Source organism: Labeo rohita, chromosome 3 (genome assembly GCF_022985175.1).
Source record: "Labeo rohita strain BAU-BD-2019 chromosome 3, IGBB_LRoh.1.0, whole genome shotgun sequence".
Lineage (NCBI taxonomy): Eukaryota > Metazoa > Chordata > Actinopteri > Cypriniformes > Cyprinidae > Labeo > Labeo rohita.
This window is the reverse complement of record NC_066871.1, coordinates 15,076,740-15,095,082: the sequence shown is the minus strand read 5'-3', so window position 1 is coordinate 15,095,082 and position 18,343 is coordinate 15,076,740.

Genomic DNA, 18,343 nt, shown 5'->3' with positions numbered 1-18,343 from the left:
CCATAATAATAATAATTATTATTATTATTAATACATAATAATAATGATAACAATTTATTATTATTATTATTATTATTAATATTATATATATATTTATATCATCATCTTTAATAATAATAAACATAATTTATTATATAATAATTTATTTATTTATTTAATTTATAGTTGAATTTATTTTTATAAAGATTATTATTGTTATTGTTACTAGCCCGATAAAATAGTTGCTTTTAATAATAATGATAATAATAATTTATTATAGAATTATAACTATTGTTATCATTATTAGTTATTGTTATTTAATAATAAAGACTTTTTTATTTTATTTATTTGTATTATTTTACTAATTTTTCAAGCCACATTAAATCAGTTTTAAACTTAATAATAATAATAATAATTATTATTATTATAGTAATAATAATGATGATAATGATAATAATAATAATAACATAATAATATCACAATTTGTACCTGTTAATGATAATACAAATAATTTATTATATAATAATAATTAAAAAATAGAATAATTAAATTTCTTTTTACTGTTATTAAAAAAAGACTTTTTCTTTTGTTTATTTTTGTTCTGTCAAGTCACATAAAATTAGTTATAAACTTGATTTGACTTGACTTGAATTGTTTGAAAAAAAGAATTGTTATTGTTATTATATATTTTATTATCAGAAGTTGTACATTTTAATAATTTATTATCTAATAATTAAAAATATTATTTTTTTATTTTATTTATTTAAAAAAAATCATTCAAGTCACATTATATATATATATATAATGATTAAAAAAAATTGCTTATATAATAATAACAGTTTTTTGTTATTATTATTATTATTATTAAAATAAAGACTTTTTGTATATTTATCAATAATTTCTTTGAAACATCACATTAGATTTGCGAAAAACTTGCTACGTAGCATTAAACTTTCTGTATTTCTCAATTATAGCTGTAGAAACATATAATAGTTGTTGCTATTCACCGATGACGAGGATGTTGTTGAGCTGCTCCACTCCATCGATCTTGGACAGGAGCTGGTTGACCACAGTGTCGTGCACACCTGTGCTGCTGGCACCTGTACCACGCTGCTTACAGATAGCATCCAGTTCATCAAAGATGATGATATGCAGGCCACTGTTTGCACCCAACTACACAGAAGAACACTGGTTTATAATAAAGACCAGGAAGATAGTATAGTATACTATCATGAGGACAGTGTGTCTGAGAAGGCAATTTGTCATCTCACCCTTTTCTGTTCCTCCTCAGCATCTGCGAACAGTTTCCTAATGTTGGCCTCAGATTCACCCACATACTTGTTGAGGATCTCTGGTCCATTGACTATCTTTGGCTCTCTGGCGTTCAGCATCTTACCGATCTGCCTGGCCATCAGTGTTTTACCACAGCCAGGAGGACCAAAGAGCAGGATGCCTTTCACATGCTTACAACCTGCAGAGGAAACAACTCATTTTCACATGAGACGCTCCCAAAAACACATTATCCACAATCAATGCATCTGAGTAATGCACTTATTATGATTACAAACATCGAAATAAAAGGACTGTTCTGGTGAGTGGATGCTTTTTACAAGATTACATAACAAAATGGAAAGACGGCACATACCCATCTGCTCTACAATGTCTACCGGGAAAACTCGAGAGGCAAAAGCCCTGCGGAAGATATCGGAGAACTCCTTGTCTAGACCACCAATGCCCATTTTCTCGAAGTTCCAGTCAGGGTTAATGATCGTCTGACGGGCTTCTTTGGTCTTGGCCTTGCCTTGTGAGCAGGAGGACAAAGAGGAAAACTCAGAGCTGAGTTACAAGGCTGTTCATATGACATTGTATAGAAATATACATTTTTTTTACTCACCAACTAGAGTAAGAGATGAGCTCTCTGATTTTTCAAAAATCACTTGACTGTTTCCAACCAACAGACCGACCTCAATCTGTGAAGTTAGATGTCAAAACAAAGGATGATTAAACTGTGTATTCGCATAGTTGAAAATGTAAGTGCAAATTCAGTATTTTTTGTTCTCTTTCTAATACCTTTTGCTTTTTGCCAGAGGCTGGTTCACCTTTCAGTATGCTGGGGTCCATCGCCTCAATGTCCTTGATAACTAGCCCAAAGAGCTTGTCACAGAAACTAAAGACCAGCTATGACGGGAAGAAAAATTAGCATGTATAATTAAACATCCGATACCATTAATTCAGCTTTTGTGATGTGATTCTGACCTGCTGCCCCACAGTGAAACCCTGATTGTTGAAATGCTGAATAAACTCAGCAGCCATTTTGTCTGAGTCGTAGGGACTGGAATCGGTGCTCTTCTTCTGCAGGAAGTCAATCTCAATGGTCATGGCACCAATGCACTGCTTGGATTTGTCAAAGTTGTAGTTGGCCACTGAAATGACAAGAAAAAAATCTTTTTTTGAGTATTTAATCTAAAAATTGTGTATTTGTTGCAAATGTTAACACAAGAGCAATGTGCACACCTTCTACTTCTTGTCCGATGGACAGGCCTGCCCATTTTCTCTGCAAGAAGCAGGAAGAAGAGAATGAATAAAACTGCAAAAAGTCCATTAAAAAATTAGCACCGTCTAATTATACACAAAGTTCTGTCATGAAACTTTAGGTGGCGCAGGCTGATATAATTACATCATCATTTACAGGGCGCAGCTGATTGGTGTATTTCACATCAGCAGCCAATAAGCTTGCTGCTCAACATTCAAATACTCAGCTAGTATCTGCTGTAGCAGTTGCACCCTCCACCTTCCCCAGCTCCACCTGTCTATGTAATATATAGTGGTTATTTCATACTTGCCCAAAGCAGCATGTCTGTGGATGTCTTGGCAGTAGCAAACTATTCCACAGAAGTAGCTACATACTAGACCTATCCCAACAAGACCAAACACATTAACACTGCTGTGTATTTTAACATGCTAAACTATCTGAGAGTTGTAATCGTGACAGAACTGTACTTAAAGGGACAATTCACCCAAAAATGAAAATTGTGTCATCATTTATTCACTCCTATGTTGTTCCAACAAGAATGACTTTCTTTCTTCCACTGAACATAAAATAAGATATTTTCTCAAATGTTTTGTCCATAAAATGCAAGTCAATAATAGCCAGAACTGTTACAAATTCTTTCAGAATATCTTCTTTTGTGTTCCACTGAAAAAATGAACATTTGGAATGACATTTTTGAGTGAATGCCTTAAATCTGTTTGGTTAGGGATAAAATATTGTATTTGAACTTAGAAGTTCATTTCCAGAATGAAAATATCTTGATCATTTACTTACCCCATGTTATCCAAGATGCTTTTTTTTTTTTTTTTCCAAAAAGTCAAAAAGAAATGAAGGTTTTTTAGAAAAACTTTCCAGGAATTTTCTCCATATAGTGGACTTCAATGGGGATCAGTGGGTTGAAGATCCAAATTGCAGTTTCAATACAGCTTCAAAGGACTCTACACAATCATAGCTGAAGAATAAGGGCCTTATCTAGCGAAACGATCAGTCCCTTTTTGTACATTTTGATTGACAGCTTTTTAAAAGCCCAAACCTGTTTACAGCCCGACATTATTCAAATGTGCGCAAGCACACAGCTCTTTTGCCTTCTGTCAAGAATGAGTCATTTATACATGTTTTAACATAATTTATTCATGACAAACTTAGGCTATAGGCCACTTGGAAGTTGGAACAAATAAATAAAATAAGTCCTCTGTAACATCGTAACATCTCAGCACTCTAAATAGGCCTAGGCATACACTAGGCCAACGCACCAATTAAAATTAGTCTTTCTTAACTAATTAAATTAAGATAAATTCTAAATTAAGATGGGTATTTGGCAATAACAAAATTAAGGTAAAGGTTCCGCAGGATTTGCTTCGCTACTTCTCTCCACAATCCGGCCTCAATGCGACGGCGAATAGCAGGTGAAATTTAATAAAAGAATAATGCCAACATTAGCCTATATACTCTGTCTACAGTATGCATTTAAGACTCAATTAATATTTAGTTATAATTTGAAAAACCTTTAGTCACACAGATTAGGCTACATGTTTTTGTGGAGGAAATTTATTGAATCCACGGTAAATGGCTTTAGCGTGGTCCTGCGCTCACTGATGGTGCGTCCAGCAGCACTGAACACCCTTTCACTGCTGCTGCTACTGGCCGGTATGCATAGTACTGATCTGGCTAATTTTGCAAGTTTTGTCAATTCTGCCAAAACGTAATCGCCAGAGGCAAGCCTCCATTTCACCTCCTCAACATCCATTTTTGCATCTTTCTCACGCTAATCGGAATGCATCACATGACCGCTCATTTACCGCGCAAGCCCATGCCCGGCCCGAGCCCGTGTAAAATGATATAAATTAAGCCCGAACCCATCCAAACCCGTTGGGTCCCGTCGGGTCCTGTCGGGTTCAGGCAAAGATCTTCAGCTCTAATTTGGACCCTCAACCTGCTGAACCTCATTGAAGTCTACTATATGGAGAAAAATCCTGGAATGTTTTCCTTAAAAACCTTCATTTCTTTGCAGCTGAAGAACGAAAGACATGAACATCTTATTGGATGACATTGTGGTGAGTAAATTATCAGGAAATTTTCATTTTGAAAGTGAACGTCTCCTTTAAACATAAGTGTTTGTCTGCTGTTGTGTTTGTGTCACAGGTAAAAGATCTTGGCAGAAGTCCTGCACCTGTGGCAAACTGAAAGCGATGGTTCCAGGAAGCACAGAGTGGTGAGACTTCACTGTGAACACAAACTTGTGGGTGGGTGTTGTCCTCACAGTCACATGCCTGAAGAAAGAGAAGCAGAAAAGATTCAACTTTGACGAAAGGATCAAAAAATACAGTGTTTAACAGAAACTATGGTGACTTTATATCTGAAAACATCAGTTTTTTAGTCAAGTACTGCCCATGTTTACAACTACACCAGTCCAACGTAATCTGAGATTAGAACATGGGATTATACGTGTGAATGACTGACAATGGCTGTTTTTAGTAGACTTACATCATGCGACCATTCATTCAGTTAAAGCACAGCTTAATCATAATCATGGTTAATATATGTGATGGCTTAATACTTAGGGTCTAACTGGAAGCTTTGACCACTAACATTATTGTTATTTCCACAAAAAATACATAAAATATTAACAACAATAATAATAATACTAATTCTGTTTTATGTATTATTTTCTTTCTTTCTTTCTTTTTTTAAAGGCCTCTTTCTTTATTTTTTTTCTATACTATTTTTTTTTTTCTTTATTACAACAACAACAAAAACTTACTGATGTGCACTGAGTTGGGTTAATTGAGACTTGTCATAGCACTTGCATATTATTGTTCTTTTGTTGATTTTGATCAATAATATTGCTTAGATTTGCTTCTGTTGTCCTCATTTGTAAGTCAGTTTGGATGAAAGTATCCGATAAATAACTAAACGTAAATGTAAACAACTAAATGTGATAATAATAATAATTGTTCTCATTCACATTGGATAAAAGTGTCTGTATAAACATACATGTATATTAATTTATTAATTATTACAGGATAAAATAATTAACATCACACTTTATAATGCCATATATCAATATGGCAACACAAACCCACACAAATCAGCCCTCATGCTGTGATATTCTTGGACATGAGGCATCAGCAGGAGGCACTGCGGCAGACTCTGTCAGCCTGAGTTAATGTCTGGACTGATTCAGCATCTCGAGGACACAAACACACACACTTCAAGCCTAGGGAAATTCTCTGCATAATTATATGTATGAAACTTTCCCTACAGTGTTAGATACACCCATATGACAAAACTGCAAGACATTGTGTACAACATTTTACATACGATTAATGAGTATCCACAACTTTAAAGAAATCATTGGGGGTCCATGACAGGAAGAGGCAGTTGCCCCACAGAGGTGATATTTCAGGGGTAATAGTTTAAGGTACAGTAGGTTTTGTGTGTGTGTGTGTGTGTGTGTGTGTTACTGGACTAGACAGGCTAGCCTTTGCTCCCCATGTGCATCAATGAACCTTGGGTGCCCATGACCCTGACGCCAGTTCACTGGTTGTCCTTCTTTGCATCATTTAGGTAGGTACTAACAGAAGACATGCTGTTTTGGATACGCGCCGACCCAGTCGTCTACACTCTATAAAATTCTGGCTTAAATACAAACCAGTGCTGGGTGAAATCAAAGTCCCTTTTAAGGAAAGTCTATTTGTGATGCCTCCGGGCAGCTCATCGAAGACCAAGTCTTATCTAAATGAAAGTGGGTCTCCTGAAATCTCAAAAACTGCTTGCTGAACTCGCAATTAAATTACATATTTCAAATCAGCAGCAAAACCTGAAATGAACTGCCCCTTCAATATTGTTTCTTATGCTTACACAGCGTTTAAAAAGTTTATTTTTCAAGCTAGACCAGCCAATGCACATGCATAGCCACAATGCACTTATGACTGTGTATGCACATTGGCCAGTCCAGCCTCAGGTTTCTATGGGAACTGGCGCTTCTAACGCCCGCGGCAGTGACGCAATGACTTTACCCATCAGCAACTGACTCTTTCATTTGGATGGTGGGACTATTCCGCCATATTGCGCGTTGCAGTTTTTCCTTTTCATAAATATAGGAGTGAACGGTCTTTGTATTTCTATAGTCTTTGGTGAAACACAGACAAAGGTTGTTTTGATCCAGCAGTTGGGTTAAATGTTTAACCCAGCCTTCTGGATAGTTTTAATTAATTTAATTAATGGTCCACTTCCAGAACAACAATTTACAAATAATTTACTCACCCCCTTGTCATCCAAGATGTTCACGTCTTTCTGTCTTCAGTCGTAAAGAAAGTATGGTTTTTAAGGAAAACATTTCAGGATTTTTCTGCATATAATTGACTTCATTGGTGGCCCTAATTTGAACTACCAAAATGTAGTTTAAATGCAGCTTCAAAGGGCTCTAAACGATCCCAGCCGAGGAAGAAGTGTCTTATCTAGTGAAACAATCCATCATTGTTTTGCGAAAAATAAAAATTTGTATACTTTTTAAGCACAAAAGCTCGTGTAGCACAGGCTCTGAGATATGCATCCACAGGTCGTTCTTAAACAATTTGTTCATTTTGACCGAATCTTTAATGTGACTCTGGAAGAGGCACCAATGAAGTCCATTATATGGAGAAAAAACCTGAAATGCTTTCCTCAAAAACCATAATTTGACAGACTGAAGACAGAAAGACATGAACATCTTGGATGACAAGGGGGTGAGTAAATTATTTGTGAATTGTTGTTCTGGAGGTGGACTTCTCCTTTAACTCAACTATTGTCAAAAAATGACTATATGGCTGGCTTAAAATGAGCCCAAAACATAATTACTAGAGGCATCAGTTATAATCAAAAGTTGAACATTTATTAATAAGCAATTTAAAAAATGTTTATTCTTTAATTATTATTTATTCAACTTATCAATAAATGTTCATTTATTGAACATATTAATATATGTAAATTTCCAACCTATTTTGGGTTTATTTTAAGTAAGAAATGTTGTAATTTTTTTTACCCAGAAGGCTGGGTTAAAGGGTTAGTTCACCTAAAAATGAAAATTCTGTCATTAATTACTCATTAGTCCTTTGTTCATCTTCAGAACACAAATTAGGTCTTGGATTTCATCAAAAATATATTCATTTGTGTTCTAAAGATGAACAAAGGTCTAACAGGTTTGGAACAACATGAGGGTGAGTAACTGATGACAGAATTTTCATTTTTGGGTGAACTATCCCTTTAAACATTTAACAAAACCGCTGAGTTTGTCCATATTTCATCCAGCGCTTTTTAGAGTGTAGCCATCACTATTTGGCCCTTGCTAAAGTCATTTAGACCTTTTCACTTGCCCATTTTTTCCTGGACCAAATGTATGAAATTTAAGAGCTGACTGTTCACTTGCTGCCTAATATATCAAACTATGTTCTGGCCATCGTACCATTTGATTGGTTTCCAACTGAAAATGTGATGAATCTCCGAGAGTCTGTGGTGTGGGTGAATACTCACTGTCCAGACTGCAGGTCTTTCTCACTCACTACTGCACAGTTCGTCAGTGACAGCTCATCTGTTGGGCATCGAGCCGCTTGCATCGTCTGCAGAGAGACAGATAATAAAGAAGAAAGAGATTAAGATGGCGAGAGGCAGATGAGAAGTTTGCCTTGCATAAGAACAAGGCATCTGGCCATTAATGTGGAAGCTTAAAGGTGATGTGTGTAATTTATTTATAAATAAGCCAGTCATCAGTTAATTTGCATTGGACCAATGACATGGGTTGAGGTGGGGCTATCTGTTTGACTGGCCAATTGCAGTTAGGGGGAGTCTTCAAGGAAACCTGTTTGAGAACTATCGCCTTTGTAGTTTCACTTGGTGGCGCTAGTGTCACATAAATTACACACTTCATCTTAAACATTTGCATCTTGCTATATTAGCTCACTGGGTGTCATTTCTCACATGTAAAGGTCTTTCTCCCCTTATGAAAAATTTAAACCATATGATGGAGTTCCCATGATTCTTTGCGGTTTTAAAAATAGAAATTCCCATGGTGCAAAATAGCAAGATGGAAAGCTGTTTCTACTGTGCAAGCTGAAAACTTGTCCAACATTCGATGCACTGAGATAGTTGTTTTAAAGACCTCATCTAATCATCCCTTCCAGGATCACATGCATCATGTTTTATTGCAATAGAGATCTTACAAACCCCAAACCAATAATACTAGGAGTTAGACATAAACAGCGTTAGATAACAACAAATGAGGTGATAAACAAAAAGGCAAGGGAACAGTAGCAAAAATATGATCATAAATCTGTCTACAAGAAAGCCCCAGTCACCTAATATGTTAAGCGCAAGTAAATGAGAAACGTAAAAGACAAATATTTTAAGGAAAAACTGACTTGAAGGTTCGCTCTATCTTTTTTTGTTTCTTCTTTGGTTGCAACCAGCCAAAGAACCATAAATAAAACAGACTACAAAAGACAGAAAGAAAAAAGGGGGCTAATTAAAAAGCAAGGATGCATGCTGTTCCCATCTGGGTATGCGGAAAGCACAGAGTGCTACAGAAAGAAAGATAATGAGTGACTCAATAAGAAAACAGCTTCAGTGAAAACTCAAGATTAAGACAACAAAAACTAGATTTTTAAAAACTTTTTTTTTTAAGTAGACTGACGCACTTCCAGGTATTTAAAGCTATAGTTCACATGAACTTAAAGGGGTCATCGGATGCCCATTTTCCACAAGTTGATATGATTCTTTAAGGTCTTAATGAAAAGTCTATAATATACTTTGTTAAAAATTCTCAATGGTTGTGTAAAACAACACCCTTTTTACCTTGTCAAAATCAGCTCTACAAAAATCATCCCATTCTGGTCGAGGCTGCTTTAAATGCAAATGAGCTCTGCTCGCCCCGCCCCTCTCTTCTCTCTGTGGAGTGACGAGCATGTTTACTTCAGCCGCATTTAGGTGCGTTTAGCCGCTAAACCTGCTAACTAGCACATTATTATTATAAAAATAACCCTTATACTCACTTCTGCTGTAAGTGAAGCTGGATCACGAATGATTTGCGTGAACGTAGACGGATATATGTAGATCGTGAGGCACATTCCCTTCACAAACAAACGTAATCTACTGCATCTTCAGCGGCTCAGATGTCGGGAGTAAATGACGACCACTATGTTCATTATTACATCCAGCAACACAACACCTCAATCGCCTAATTGGAGATAGTTTTGTCTAACTTACATTCCTGCTCCGGCATCAAAACATGGAGGCTGGACTGTTACAACTGATCTGAAGTAAGATGTTCATGTCAATCAACTATTGTGGGAGTGGCCTCTGTGGGTGTGACGCCACAACGACAGGCATCTGAGAACGGCTCGATTTGAAAAAGGGGATATTATTTTTACAGATTAATTAAAAACCACTGCATGGATTTTTATCATTATAGGGTAGATTTGTACATACACTGCCAACACACATTAATGTTCAAACAACATGGAAAAGTGAACTTAGCATCCGATGACCCCTTTAAAATCAATAATTCCACTGCATTTGTTAATCAAAGTCACTGCTAATTTCTATACATTTTTAGATTAAAATGCTGAATATGTTAACACACTGTAAAATAGTTAACATTGTGAACAAAAAAAGAAACAAAATGGTACTGTCAGAAAGTATACAGACAGAGAAAATTACTTCTGAATGTTTCACAATCCTCAAATTTCAGAGATTTGTCATCCTAAAGACTTATTATTGATCATCCTAACGATTCTGACAATAAAGATTAAACATCAGTGCATTGCAATGATTCAACAATTACTGTTGTTAAACATTAGTTCACTCCAGAATTAAAATGTCTTAAAAGAAATTATGGTTTTTAAGGAGAATATTCCAAATTTTTTATCTATATAATAGACTTCACTAGGAGCCAATAGGTTGAAGGTCCAAATTTGCCATTTCAGTGCAGCTTCAAAGGCCTCTGCATGATCCAAGCCAAGAAATGAGGGTCTTATCCAGCAAAACAGTCAAATGCTGGTCTTTTATACAGCTGGTCTTGCACTAGCTTGACTTCACACATTACGTAATCACGTTGGAAAGGTTATGCATGACGTAGGTGGAAGTAAAGACCCAGTGTTTACAAAGAGAACATGCAAAGAAAGTCAAACACCCTTTGCAAAAAAAAGGTAAAACAACCAACATAGGCTCATTGGGATTACCTGCCTCTATATACATTTCTGCAAAAATATACCTATATGTACGAATCACTGCAGTTTCCAGTAAAACTTCAACAACTTTATGAGTTTTGATTAATAAAGTATTTTTTACACAGTTACTTGCAGAATATTATATTATGGCTTCAAAACAATTTTAACATCCTGTGCGATTTGAAAATGGATACTTCTGTATGTTGTCGTCACATATACGGCTTCATATGCATGAGTTTTCTAATTCAGCAGGTTTGCTTGGTAGCTCATGCGATATGGCGTAGCATTTGAGTGATGAAGAGCTCCGGTACAAACTCCGGTGTGAAATTACAATTTGACAAAACAGCTCAAATCCACATAAGGAAGTTAAAATAGCAAGACTGTATCAACAAATGCATTTTTATATCACTTTTTGATTAGGTTTAGGGTTGGGTGTAGGGGATATTTCCAATACGATACAGCATTAACCTTTAGCGACACTCCCCAGATATTTGAATTCTGAACAGCTGCATTACATACCTCAATCAGCGTAATAAAAACGTGCCACGGTCACATATTGAACGTGTGTTTTAGCACCACTCTCTGGACATTTCACTTTATAAATGCAGTAAAACACACAGTAAGGTAATTACGGTGTTACAGAAATGTATATGGGGCACATATTTCCAATGAGCCAGGGTTGAAAACAACAATGAAGTTGGAGGAGAAAATGAGATGGAGATTTTCGCCCTACCCTACCTTTTTGAACCAGAGTATACTAACTAACCACGTGTGACCTTTCCAATGTGATTACGTAATACGTTAAGTGACAGACGCAAATCTCAGAGCTAATGCAAGATAAGCATTTGTGTTTAAAAAATATATAAATTTGTATTTTTTTAGAAAATGAGGTAAGACCCTTATTCCCCAGCTGGGATCGTGTAGAGCCCTTTGAAGTTGCATTGAAACTTTAATTTGGACCTTCAGCCCATTGATCCCCATTGAACTCCACTATATGGAGAAAAATCCTTGAATCCTTGAAGACATGAACATCTTGTTTGAGTAGATTATTAGGAAATTTTAATACTGGAGTGAACTAGCCCTTTAATGAAAACATGGCAATGATTTTTCTGTACATAATGAGGAACACCTGCCTAAAGAACAGCACAATATGAAAAAAAACTTGCAAATGAAAATAAAAATAAACACTGAACTAAAAAAACTGTAATCTAAATTGAGAATTGTGACAAAATGTGCCTTATTTACCTCTAAAAGATTCATAGTAGTACCTAAAGTGTACATATTAGGTACTCATATATACTTTTTTGTTTTGCTTTAGGTTTTGTTTTAGAGGAGTGACAAGCTGCGAAACCACTAAAGGTACCATTTTTTGCACAATTTTTTCGGACAGTGGTGTTCAAGTCAGCATGAAAGTTGTGATACTCTTTTCTACCCTATTGTGGCGTAGATCTGGCGTGGCGTGAAATGGCTTGTTGAATGAGAAAAAAAGACGGGACTTGACTTGGCCCACCTGAAATTCATTTGATCAATGGACCTTTGCCGCTTGTGAATTGCAAATGGTGATTGACGGATTTCTGAAGGGGAGGGATTAATGTCCCACCCTCACCAGAGAAGACATGTCATTGTGAGGGGGAGGGGAAGTTGATGTTTTAATTAACAATTAAATTATTTAAAAAAAAAGTAATGATGTTCACAGATAAATCATTTATAATAAACACTGCAGTATTCCATTGAAAAAATAAGAGTTAATTTTGATTCCATGGTGACTTTAAATGATGTATTCCAGTGTGAGGCCAGGAAGCTGAACCAAATGACAGTAAATGGCTCTTTGAGGGTTTGTATCTGATTCAAAGCCTGGGTGTGGATGTTAACTCAATAGGCTGACATAATCCGGTTAACAAAGAGCAGTCGTGCAATTAGACCTACGTTGGTTGCTGTTCAGAAAAGCAATAATCCATGGCTTCCTGCCAGCACGCACAATAAACTCACCATAGGCCTTCACGCCATTCGGTTGTTATAGCTGGCCCTTTAGTACTCAACCTCAAATCAACCTTTATTTGTCCTGAGAGTGAGAACACAGACAGTCGGATGGTTTGTGACGCAGTTTGGGCATTGTACCGCTGTAGCGCTCCCTCGAGTCGTTGCTACCAAGAAGGGTCATAGCAACAGGGGTTACAGCCTGTCAGCTCTCAGGACACTAAGGGCGATGCAGAAAGCTAGTGCAAGTGAAGCAGCTCAATCTGGCAAGCGAGACAAGCAGAGGCAGAGGGTATTCGGAAAGCATACATACCTTGAAAAATATTACAACCTTGGGGGGGCCAATGAATGCACGCAAGCAAAAGGGAGGGCAGAAGGACATAAGACAAACAGTTGAGACAGCCAGCACCACATTGAGCCGAAGACAGCATGTGGTTGAGAAACAATAGAGTGTGCAGCATGAGGCAGCATGCAGAGCAGAATTAGGATCAACTGCAAGTGTAGTTTAAGGAGCAGCAAAGGCAAATCACAGGCAAACCAAACCCTGATATGGTAGGGGAGTGTGCATGTACTTTTGCCAGTCACTTGAAATATAAAAAGTTGCATTAACAAGGATTTAATGGACAGGATGAAAAATAGATCACATGTGAACACACTTCATCATGTCAGTACAGAGATTATATAGCAACAAAACTCTTTAATGAAAACAGAAAACAAAAACTAAAGATTTTATCAGTCAGAATGCTAAAAAAAAAAAAAAGATTATAATTTCTACGTAATTTCTTTCTTCCCATAAGAGTGGGCGTGGCCATTTGTACATTTTATGGGTGTGGCTTCCGGTCTATTTTTAGCTGTACAAAACAGCTTGTTATGCTGCTTGATATTGCAAATTGGTGTGTTTTTCATTATATTATTTTAATGTATTATCTTAATTATAAACACACTGGTTTGTACCCATAGGCTTACTTCCACGTTGAAGAATAAGGTGGAACAAAGTCATAACAGAACATTCAAACTAAGCCACTAGAAGGCAAGCCTGCAATCTTTAGGCAAAAAAGCATAACGGCTAATGCTAATGTCAATAGAGGACAGTCTTCACTACGCTGAATAAACAGCTTTTTAGAGGAAACAGCTCATCAATCGACAGCCTATTAGATACTCTTTAACATCTTTAAGTGCAAGCTAGAATAAAAAAATTAAAGTAAATTCTATATTAGTACTCAATTAAAGCTTGTAGAAATTAAAGTGAAATCAAAATTAAAGTTTTCTGGCTTTTAGTATGAATATGCTAGCCTTAAGGTTATATGTAAGCTAGTGTGCTCCAAAACAACCATAAAATTCGCATTTACAAGATATAAGTATTCAAAACTTACATTATCTCACTTCCGCCACAATGAATCAACGATTTTGATGACATCACGCTGCACTTCAGCTTCTCATCAAACTTTCTGTCCAATCAAATACTCTCTAGAATCCGAACCATCCCGCCCCTACACTACAAATAAATGCTGACGCCACGGCTGAGATCGAGCTCAACAGCTCTGGCCCAAGGAGATATAAATTCTGCTCAATATGTCCCGTCGCGTTTTCCTGTTTCAGTTCAAATTACGTCACCACATAAAATAACGCTACGTGTTTCAAGACACTTCAGTGGACCTTTAAAGTTTTAACATGTAAGTATATTTTACTTGGAATTGTTGGTTATGTTTACAAGGATTCTTTAAGAAAATATCAAAGTTATGATCCGTTTTTCCCATCATGCACTGGGGCATGAATAATTAAAAAGGTTACATTTTTAACTGTTTTCAAGTTGTATTTACACTGTTTTATGGTTGCTTTTGTTGTTAGGTTTAGTAACTTACTGTTTTGTGACATCTGGAGTTCATTTTCTACTCAAAATGACCCATTCTCAAACACTGTCCACTGATTGTTACCATCAGGTCTCTGTGTTCATTTGGGTTCATTGGGCTATTGAGTGGACATATTATCTTACATATTAAAGGATAACAAGATGTCTGCTTACTTACTCACATGTTTGTAAGTGCTTTAAAGGCATGCTTTTTTTGTTGTGCTACATTGTTAAAGTAACTTTTATAAACCGTAACTGAGTGAAATGTACTTGGGTGTTGCAAATTTAACTTAAAATAATTAAGTAGAAATTACTCATCAGACATAAACGGCCAATTTAAATACTTATTTCCTTTGCTAATTTTACCTAACTTGGTTATATAGATTTTCCTTAATTTTCCTTCCTTTTTTACTTAAAATTGATGTACAAAAACTTGAAAGAAAAATTAAGTAAATCTTACTTACTGTTTTTTTTTTTTTTTCAGTGTACGGCATTTCCTATTCATTCCTATGGTATCAATAAATGGCGACTGCGTCAAAGCCAGTAGTAGGCAAGCCTACAACCTTTAACCAAAAACGTGTAACGGCTAAAGCTAATGCTTCCGGTTTGGAAAAGGAGACCAGAGGCTGTTTTCTTTGATTGGATTTCAATAGAGGAGTGTCTTCACTACGCTGAGTAAACAGCTTTTTAGAGGAAACAGCTCATCATTTATTGAATCGACAGCCTATCGGCTAATCTTCAGCATGTTTTACACTAAACAATACTTTTGGATTGAACTATTTTTAGAGTTTACACCGAAAAAAAAAATAAAAATTTATAAGAGAAGTCACTGACTTTTTGCGACAAGTGGGATTCAACTTACGGCACTTCCCATTCATTCCTATGATATCGGTAAATGGCAATTGTGTGTTGCACAACTCTGACTGAAATTCAATGATGTCAAGGCTGTAATGTGATTGGTTATTAAGGCACATGTAACCCAAGTTACGCTTTCTCCAATAGTAAGTAATACAGACCCTCCCACCACCCAATAGTTATAGAATCACTGATTCAAATCTGTCCACACTGCCGCTGACAGAGAGAGAGCAGTTATCATGTTTAGGAAACAGCTTCATAAGCTTCTTTTAAACTTCTCTCAAAAATTTCACAAGCTTCAGAAAAGTCTTTTTAACTACACAGTATTATTTCTGTCTAACAATTATTCATATTATCACAGAAGTATATTCGGATATAAACACTGATGTCTACGGTAGTGATCAAAATGGACCAAATCATCTTTTGAAAGTAATTTTCAATTCAAATTGGCGATTCAAGTAACGTTTGTTGGTTACAATGTTGATTACAAATCAAAGTTTCCGAAAAGTGACTTAAAAATGTATTGGTCATTGAATCATTCATTCAAGACAATCGTTCAAAATTGCTGATTCATTCGGTAGTGTAACAAGTGAAATATTTAGTATGAGTGAAGTATGGGTGAGTCATTAAATCATTCATTCAAAGCATTTTTTCAATTAATTACATTATTTGCTTAGTTAAATAATTACATTTGCTTAGTTCAGAATCAGGGGAGAATTGTAATCTCTATTTAACAAAAAAAAAAATCATGATTCTCAGTTTATCCAGGATCGTGCAGATGTATATATAAAAGAAATGTTTCTTGAACAGCAAATCAGCATATTATAATGATTTCTGAAGGATCACATGACACTGAAGACTGTAGTAATGATGCTGAAAATACAACTTTGCCATCACAGCAATAAATTACATTTTAAAATAAATAGAACAGAAAATGTATTTTAAATTGTAATATTATTTCACAATATTACAGTTTTCCTGTATTCTTGATCAAAGAAATGCTTATACAATCTATACAGGAAATAAATAAGCTTTCAGACTGAATATACAAAATAAAATGCTGTGTGCTATTTCATCAGTCAGTGTACTGAGTAAAAAAAAATCTATTTCAAGCAGCACTACTCTCCATGTTTAATGAGGTTGGGCCTCTAGAGAGATATTCAATGAGAAATGAGGAGAGGCCTGATCAATACTGTCGAGAAGAAACTCCTGACTGCACAGAGGACGTCCTGTCACAGGCCTGAATACAACTGCTTTTGTAACCAGCTAATGATTTTATCTACCCTGAGGGTATGATTTAGCATTATTAGTTTACATGGCCATTTCATAAGTGCCAGAGTTAAGATCGACACACAAACAAAGCTTCAACCTGTGCAGAGATCTCTGGGTGTCATAGATATGGGTAAACTACTGGATTACACTGGGACACAGGTGTGGCTTGTATTGCATTCGGTTTATGGATTGAACCCCCGACGTATCACACTTAATGGAGGATGATCCTTATATCATATAGCATGCAAAACATGAAGATTAACACAAAGACAAATAGCACAGAGAAATCCTTTTCTCATAATTCTCCATATATGGAAATGATGCAGCTCATCAAGCTTCCTGATTGGTCGACTGCAAAAGGCTAAAGTCCAAAAGGATACAACAAGGACGTTCTGGGAAAAACTACACTCTTAAAAATAAAGCTTCCAAAAGGGTGTTTTTGCAGTGATGCCACTAAAGAACCATTTTTAGGTGTTTAGTTGCAGTTCCTAAAAGAACCTTTTTGAAGAGCATTTTAAAAATCTAAAGAACCTTTTTCGACTCTAAAGAAACTTTTCTGCATTTGAAAGGTTCCATGGATGTTCAAGGTTCTTTACTGAACCACTGATGCCAATAAAGAACCTTTATTTTTAAGAGTGTAGTCAAAGTAGTCAAAAAATAAGAAAGAAAAATTAAAAAGGTGAATAAAAAATGAGCATTAAATGAGTCTGTCGTAAATGTTAAATCACTGCTAGACCATGACTTGCAATTCCTGAAACACATTTCAAGCTTTTTTAAATTTATCATTTGCTTTTAATTACCCCAGAGGGAGATCTTAGTTGAAATCATTTCCTGAGCAGTCAGAGAACTTTAAATCACTTCCGATCAATTTTTTTTTTTTTTGGCTCATATAGCATGCATTTAGCTGTTTGATGTGAAATAATTGCATGATGAAGATTGCTGCTTGTAGGTTAATTGAAGTTAGAAGCCATTAACGTCTGCAAAGACTGGTTTTAATGGGTAAAATGTATGCTTAAGAAAGAAATTAGTGCTAAATGCTGCTTTAAAAGTATAAATTATGAGAAACCTCACATGAAGTTGTTTAATTAGCTGTGTGGCATTCACAACAATATAAAAAAACCTTTCATGTAGGCCTTTGGATTAGGGCTACAAGTGATGGGGTGGATATCTCAGCAATATAAATTATTCAGTTGATTAATATACTTTTGAGCTTGCCAGTTATTCTAGTGCCTATGCCAATTTCTGATTTCTGAAGCCAATACAATAAAAAACAACCAGATTTATCTTGTAGTAAATTCTGATTAAATCAACAGATAGTGCTACAGAAGCAAGACACATTTATTTAAAGCAGAGGAAGTGGGAATTAAAAGGGAAATACTCTTAAGAGATAACCAGCACTCATGGGAGACACTCACAAAGGAAATCTCATATCCTTCCTTCAGTTCATCGTAACAGACTCTCTGTATCTAACATATATCTATAGAGAGCATTATGACAAACACAACCAGACTTTCCATTATTCAAGGCATTGAAAGTATTAAGTAATTTAACACTGAGCTGAACTCTGTGGGTGAAGGATGCCCACACAGAGGTCGTCTGCCTTGGTCTAGTTTGTTCAGTGCAGCTTACAAGAAATATCTCATCATAATCGAATGAATG